This window comes from Littorina saxatilis, linkage group LG16, assembly GCF_037325665.1.
Source record: "Littorina saxatilis isolate snail1 linkage group LG16, US_GU_Lsax_2.0, whole genome shotgun sequence".
Taxonomy (NCBI): domain Eukaryota; kingdom Metazoa; phylum Mollusca; class Gastropoda; order Littorinimorpha; family Littorinidae; genus Littorina; species Littorina saxatilis.
Window position 1 is genome coordinate 44,313,410 of NC_090260.1, and position 8,265 is coordinate 44,321,674.

The 8,265-nt window shown below is 41.4% G+C and overlaps 1 long non-coding RNA gene across 1 annotated transcript; it reads left to right on the top strand.

Annotated features, from left to right (window-relative positions):
- The first annotated feature begins 330 nt into the window (after positions 1-330).
- Positions 331-5,790, top strand: LOC138951107 (uncharacterized). The gene is made up of 3 exons (XR_011450988.1): positions 331-1,599; positions 2,133-2,281; positions 3,677-5,790. It is a non-coding gene; the product is annotated as an uncharacterized lncRNA (long non-coding RNA).
- Positions 5,791-8,265: the final 2,475 nt, after the last annotated feature.

Sequence of the window (8,265 nt, forward strand, 5' to 3'; positions counted from 1 at the left end):
GCATTTAGCTGATTATCTGATAAGTGATATTTTTTAATTTGCTATTTATAAATTACAGTTACAGTAAACTAACACTGTCGCACAAAGTATGTGACTTTAAAAAAAGATTTGTTTGAAATCATGTGAGCTCTGTCCACTAGATGATGGAGAAGGGAATTTTTCCAGTTGAGTCTGCAACATGGATTTTTTTCTCTCTCGGATAACAAATACAGTATGGTAGGAAAAATTTAGGGTTGGTGTGGCGATAACTTCTTCTTCTGCGTTCGTGGGCTGAAACTCCCATGTACACTCGTGTTTTTACGTGTATGACCGTTTTTACCCTGCCATTTAGGCAGCCACACGCCGCTTTCGGAGGAAGCATGGTGGGTATTTTCGTGTTTCCATAACCCACCGAACTCTGACATGGATTACAGGATCTTTTCCGTGCGCACTTGGTCTTGTGGTTGCGTGTACAGTAGTACCTGCCATATCCGGTCACCCATTAGTCATTGCAAAGGTGACCGCAAATATCAGGTGGCCGTTCATTACAGGCCCCCTCCTCCTCCAAAAAAAAACCCCAAAACACGATCAAGTTTTCATGAAGAAAAGAAAGCGATCATCCACGAGCCGCCGATTCATTGTCTCTGTTAGTTTTGCTTTCGTTTATACATATTAATTATTTGCGTGTTTAACTCGATCGTCCTGGCTAAGCTATTGTTTCGTATGTTTCTATGTGTGTTGTTTGGATTATTATATATGTATTTGAGTGTCAGATAAACAAGTGTTTCAAACTCACATCAGCTGTGATCGATCCGGAAGTGACTGCCGTAAATGTACATGTATGCGCATGTCTGTATTTACAGTTTGCGCATGCGTAAGTATTCATGTCGTCTGCTCGTGCTGTGCCGTCTGTGCACACAACACACACACACACACACACACACACACCACAGGCGCTCACCCGCGAAAGTGACAAGTGGCCGTTAAGTGGCCGCTCCTGTCGAGTAAGAGGGGCACCTTAGGGCAAAAATCAGTGACCGTTGACCGCGTCAGACAGGTTAACGGCCATTAAGAGTCAATTATAGAAGGAAAACTCATTAGTCATGGGAAAGCTGGCCGCTCCGGGTAGGTTCACGCCCACGAAAGGGCCGGAAATGGAAGGGACTACTGTACACACGAAGGGGGATAAGTCACTAGCAGGTCTGCACACAAGTTGACCTGGGAGATCGGAAAAATCTCCACTCTTAACCCACCAGGCGGCCGCGGCCGAGATTCGAACCCTCGACCTTCCGATTACGAGGCCGACGTCTTACCACCCCGCCACAGCGCCCGTCGTGTGGCGATAACAATAAAGATATGTCATAGTGACTTGACTAATTGATTTGAATTCTGCTGCAGGTCAGTCGCCCCCCACCTCCTGGTTGCCTACTACAACTTCGAGGAAATACGACAGGACACCCTTCAGCTTGCTGCACCATGGTGTCTCTTGGAGAACAGCAAGGAACAGATACAGGGAATAACCGAAGCCAGCCAAGTGAAACTGTTGTCCTCTACGTTATGATTACGTACTCCAGCAGACATCAACTTGTGGTCGACGTGCGTGGGTTTTGCTCAAAATACGTAAGTATTCGTCAGTGTTTGGCTTCTCGAATTAAGTTTCAACTTAATCTCTGTCTCGAACCACAGGCGGAAGGTATCGTTCACTGGACCACTACTTACATAGAAAGACTATACTGAACGAATCGTCGGTAAGCTTACCACACTGTCATACTGTCATACTCATAGTGATATCACTGATACATTTGTACAGGTAAACATGGCTGTTTGCTGAAAAAATCGTTGTGAAAAATTGTAATGTCTCTGAAGTTTGATTCAGTCCGTCATTCATTTTGATGGGAAGTCAACCCTTGGTGAGGCTAATACTAATATTGTTTTGATCTGTATTCTGCCAGTGCCATTGCCAACTGCCATGGTTGTTCTTGTGGAGTTCTAGAACAAGCTCTGGTTTGAATGACCAGCTAAAATTAATGCTAATAGTAAATAAGTACATTATTTTTGCATTAGCGGGGTATACAAAATATTTTATTAAAAAAATACTGCATGGTTTTGCTTGATCAAATCATTTATCAGCTAACAATATGCTTTTATTTCAGTTGGACCTGACTTGAGCATGGTTCCGTTGTCTCCGCAACAACAGCTTGATTGAGATACAGGCATGTCCAGTTTTCAGCAAGTGCAGGCTGAGTGTGAAGATCTGATTGCTGATCTAGACACAACATAAGCTGCTTGAAACTATTCCAAGGTAAGCGAGAAGCTTTGAAAATAGTTACTTTAATTCAGTAATGCGTAATTATGTATGCAATACTCCTGCTGGTGAGTTCACTACAAACAGGTACTACATTAGAACTAGAAGAATAGGTTCCACAAGAACATTTCTGACTGTTGATGCCACTAAAACTCTCGTTACATCCTGCATTCTGTGTAGATTAGATTACAGCAAATCCCTTCTCATAGGCTGCCCTGACTCCACTCTCCAACCCTTGCAAAAAGTACAACACTCTGCAGCACTCCTCTCATGAAAGAACTTCACTGGCTTCCTGTGTCTCAACGTATTAGGTATAAAGCTGCCTGCTTCTGCTACAAGATCATCTCTCATTCTCTGAATCGGCACCTGCCTATCTTTCGGAACTGGTCTCCCTCTACACTCCCTCTCGCACCCTTCATTCTTCTGCTGATGCTCGACTTCTCCGTCAAGGTTGCTTTAAACGCAAGGCTCATGGCTTCCGCACGTTTTCATATCATGGCCCTCAGTTATGGAATTCACTCCCCTTTCTATTACGTCACTCTCCATACATGATTTCATCTTTTAAGTCCAATTTGAAAACTCACTTGTTCCAACAACATTACGGATAGTTCCTTAGGCCAAACAAAAAAATAGTCTGTTTACGGTAACATCGGCCCAAAAAATAGGGTCGGTAGGTCGGGATTTTTTTTTTCTCCAAAAAACATCAAATTATTTTGCCAAAAAACATTGACAAACTTTGTTTTAAAATTTTGATTTTTTTTTTCTTTTTTTCCCAAATGCCAAAAAAAAGTCTAGGGTCGCGCAAAAAAATAGGGTCGGTCGGGATACCGTAAACAGACTTCTTTTTTTTTTGGCCTTAGCATAGAGTCTGGGGATGTGAGATGTGCATGATGTGTTGTTTGAATCTGACAGTGATTGTATGAATTTTTTATACACGTATTGTTGTCACGCGCTTTGAACTTCTGATAAGGCGCTTTATAAATGCCCGTTATTATTATTATTATTATAAGTAGATACACACTTGTAAACTTATGTTAGTTTTCACACGTGAGCATGAAGTGCCTTTATGAGGAATGTATAGTGGCATGCAATATTGAATTTGAGGGATGTTTGCAGTTGTATAATATATTAGCACAGCTCAGTTTTCTTCAGGGTTCCGTGAGAACAGTGAAATTCTCCTTTGAGGACTGAAAAATATCTTGGATAATTGGTCTTAATTGGGGGGGGGGGGGGGGGGGGGGGGGGGGGGGGGGGGGGGGGAGATTTAAAACATAAGTACATTCACATGTGTTTTTCATTTTCACTGTGTAAAGGTGGGGAGGTCCTTCTCTACTTGTTTCTTTGTTTTCCCATTGACATATATTTTTGTTCTTGTCTATATTTTTTACATAGGTGCTGTCCTCATCCCCAGCCGACTGTTTCCGCTGAAGCCGTGAAGGATGCTTCTTCATGTAGGCGTGGACATCTTTTTCGTCGCCGTGCAAGGCTTCCAGTTCCAGTACCATATAATTTTGTGAATACTCTGGGGACCTGTCATCAACTTTGGAAGGACGCTTTATTTTAACACTTTGTACCCCATCTATGTTGACCAAGATTTTTTAAGCCGAGACCAGCTGTGCTGCAGCAGGTCACTCAGAATTGTAGAAACTGTATCAACAGGCTAGAATCCTGGCGTTAGATCAACGTTACAGGAAGCGACTGAAGCTAACAGTCTAAGCAGGATGCGGATATGTGCCGAATGATAACAGATGCAATGTACATAGTGACTGTGTGTACCTGGGAGACAAGGAGTTAAGACCACATCTGAACTGAGGATTTAGTCTCTCCATAATCAAACGCTGAAGAAGATTTCAGAATGAACTTTGTTAGATAAATTATGGTTGTTATGATCGTCACATTTTAGGTCCCCCCCTTCCCCCCTTTTCAAACTTCCCCGCTTTTCAGACCTTACATTTTTGGATTTTCTGTTCACAACCTGTTGTACATTTACCTACATATTAAGCAGATTTCCTCCTTTTTAAGACCAGCTTATTTTTGAGTCACTTGAGAAAAAGTGACTATGTAATCGGTCAGTGTTAGTCTGTCCGGCCGGCCGGCCGTCCGGCCGGCCGTCCGTAGACACCACCTTAACGTTGGACTTTTCTCGGAAACTATCAAAGCGATCCAGCTCATATTTTGTTTAGTCGTGACCTCCAATGACCTCTACACTTTAACGATGGTTTCGTTGACCTTTGACCTTTTTCAAGGTCACAGGTCAGCGTCAAAGGAAAAATTAGACATTTTATATCTTTGACAAAGTTCATCGGATGTGATTGAAACTTTATAGGATTATTCTTTACATCAAAGTATTTACATCTGTAGCCTTTTACGAACGTTATCAGAAAAACAAGGGAGATAACTAGCCTTTTCTGTTCGGCAACACACAACTTAACGTTGGGCTTTTCTCGGAAACTATAAAAGTGACCGGGCTCAAATTTTATGTGAACGTGACTCCCAGTGACCTCTACACTTTGACGTCTGCTTTGGTGACCTTTGACCTTTTTCAAGGTCACAGGTATGTCTTGAAGGAAAAAAATTGAAATATCATATCTCTGAAACTATTCATCGGATTTGATTCAAACTTTATAGGATTATTCTTTACATCAAATTATTTACATCTGTATTGTGTTGTGAATAGCAATTTCTTCCTGTCCATCTGATGCCTCATATAATATTCAGAACTGCGAAAGTGACTCGATCGAGCGTTTGCTCTTCTTGTTTTATTCTTGGAGGCCTGAAAAGGGGGTTTGGAAGGACACTGTATTTGTTTGTTCGAAATTCAGAATTCAAATAATTCTTCATCAACGAGTTATTACTGCCTCACCATAGCAGTTAGGCCAGTCTTACTAACTCTTACTTTTATTAATGTGCCGTGATGCAAAGACGTTGAGCAGTTTTCAGATGTTTATGAATCTAGGGCTTTCAAAATTTACTGACATACAATACAATACAATAACTTTATTAATCTCTAAAAGAGAAATTGCATTGCTGAGCTTTTGTGTCCGTAATAATAACATACATAAAACATTCAAAAACAAACATTTGTTCTTTGTCATTCATACATTCTTGTGTTCTTATACATGTATTTCTTCATGTTGGACTCCATGACTCCATGACATCCAAACATGAAGTTCAGTTACCCCTTTTTAACTTTGAAGGTCACATTGTGGGCGAATTTTTAGCAAAAAGTTGGAACATGGTATGACTGTTCTTACTCACAAGGGAAGTGATTTTGTTATTTACTGATTTTCATTTTGTGTGGCCTTCTTTCACCCATTTAATCATTCATAAATGTTCATACCCAAGGGAAGTAATTCACATATATCTATGGCCAATGTTTTCACAGGGCATCTATAGTGTGGATGAACACTGTCTCCACTCAAAATAGTCCTTTGCTATTGTACATTGTGAATCAGCATTTTTGTTTTTTTCCTGTTTGAATAAAGTGCAATCATTTTACAACCAAAGTGTTAATGTTAAAGATGTTTACATAATGTGTGAAGGATGATGCATTTGAAAACTAATATTGTTAAATGTAAATTGACCTGTGACAAGTCAGCATAGTGCAATATCCAAGCATGAAACCCGCACACAATTCCCAAACAACATGCTTTCTTTTCCACAAAATTCCATCCAGTGGAAAACAATTATGTGAACGTCATAACATGGTGTTTTTTTACATTAATAATCAAGCCTTACACCAACTAAAATGGTGTTAATAGGCATTTGAGCAAGCTTTAACACCAACATAACATGGAGTTAATAGGCATTTGAGCAAGCTTTAACACCAACATAACATGGGGTTTTGCATGTTATACCAGCAATAACATGATGTTAATCACATTACAAGCAAGCTGTAACACCACCAAAACAAGCAGTTTTGCAAGTTAAGTCTACTATAACATGATGTTAATCACATTACAAGCAAGCTGTAACACCACCAAAACAAGCAGTTTTGCAAGTTAAGTCTACGATAACATGATGTTAATCACATTACAAGCAAGCTGTAACACCACCAAAACAAGCAGTTTTGCAAGTTAAGTCTACGATAACATGATGTTACTTGGCGTTAAACCAAAGCTTTAATGCCATCAAAACTTGGAATTTTTGCATGTTACAGACATGCTGTAACATGGTTTAACATGATGTTTTGACCGTCGCAAAACGCGCTGAAATTCCAGGCAATTTCGCTGCGATAACTTCAACAAAATCCAATCAAAATCTGGCGTTGTCGTGAACACCAAAATGTGATAAACCCATTGAAACTTGAAGTTTTGTTGGGATTTTGAGTAGTTTTGTAAGATACAAAACGCCACTTTTCGCCCAGTGGAGAGAGAGAGAGAGAGAGAGCGCGCGAAAGAGACATACAGATAGACAGAGAGAGAAATAGAGAGAGACAGACAGACAGAAAGAAAGAAAGAGAGAGAGAGAGAGAGAGAGAGAGAGAGAGAGAGAGAGAGAGAGAGAGAGAGAGAGAGAGAGAGAGAGTATGTACAAGAGTTGTTGGTCGAACAGTCTATATGCAAGTATCACCGATATAATATAGGACATTGAACGCGTTGTGAGAAACTCATTGGTGTCAATTTAGCATAAGAAAAACCTAACCCATATTATAAACATTGTTTTGTCATTTGTTTCATAGTTTTTCCACACGTTTTTTTGTGTGGGTAAAAATGTGTTCGAACAAGAGATAATTTCTGAGATCGCTCACAGCAGCCAGCGGTAATGGGTCTCCCGATCGGTTTCAGGTATTCCAGTTTCATGCCTGTTAATAATGGGTGTCTAACTAAGACGTAACCGGCACGGTTGGCCTAGTGGTAAGGCGTCCGCCCCGTGATCGGGAGGTCGTGGGTTCGAACCCCGGCCGGGTCATAACCTAAGACTTTAAAATTGGCAATCTAGTGGCTGCTCCGCCTGGCGTCTGGCATTATGGGGTTAGTGCTAGGACTGGTTGGTCCGGTGTCAGAATAATGTGACTGGGTGAGACATGAAGCCTGTGCTGCGACTTCTGTCTTGTGTGTGGCGCACGTTATATGTCAAAGCAGCACCACCCTGATATGGCCCTTCGTGGTCGGCTGGGCGTTAAGCAAACAAACAAACAAACCAAACTAAGACGTATGTGTTACCCTTCAACAGAAAACGACTGAAACATATCCCCTAAAAATATCATCTTACTAGTGTACACACCCATGCTTGCTGACTTAAGGTTTCATTAGCTCTTAAATGATTCTAAACTGCTCACCGCAAATTAAGTTTGTGCGACTCAACTTGTGTCTTATGCTCAATGAATTGATTTAATTATCTGCTCCTCCTTGTCCATTACTGGGATGCCTTTTATTTTGATTTTCAACTAATTGACCCGTACTCGACCCCACTGTGGCCTGAATCATGTAATGCACTTGAGGCCAAAACACCTTCCTCTCTTTTCTCCTCCCCCCCTCCACCACAGTCAACCCCTCCCCCTCCCCCAAATTGGCTGGATTAAATGTTGTCCGCATGAACACATTGTAAGAAAGTCTTGACAGGCGTGATGTTTTGAGAGAGAATCGAACATGAGATAATGGTATGAAAGTCAGCACTTACCTGACAAAAAGACGAGTAGCTGCTGTGTTGCTTGAAATTCAGCCAGCAGTCGAACCTTAACACGGTGCAGAAGTATTTACGTTCATTTCTGGCTTAAAGTAGGGGAGACCGGGGCTAGTCCGCCCCCGGGGCACATCCGCCTTTGTCTGTTTATTCTTACGTTTGCCACCTTTTAGTCATTCACACCATGTGAGAGTGGTGTCCCTTCTTCCCGCCATATCCTGCAGAAGTTCAGAGGTTGCCCGCCCATATATCGTGAGTACAGATCACAAAAAGTGTTTTTCTTCATTTTTGAGTCACTTGAGAAAAAGTGACTCTATGTAATCGGTCAGTGTTAGTCTGTCCGGCCGGCCGGCCGG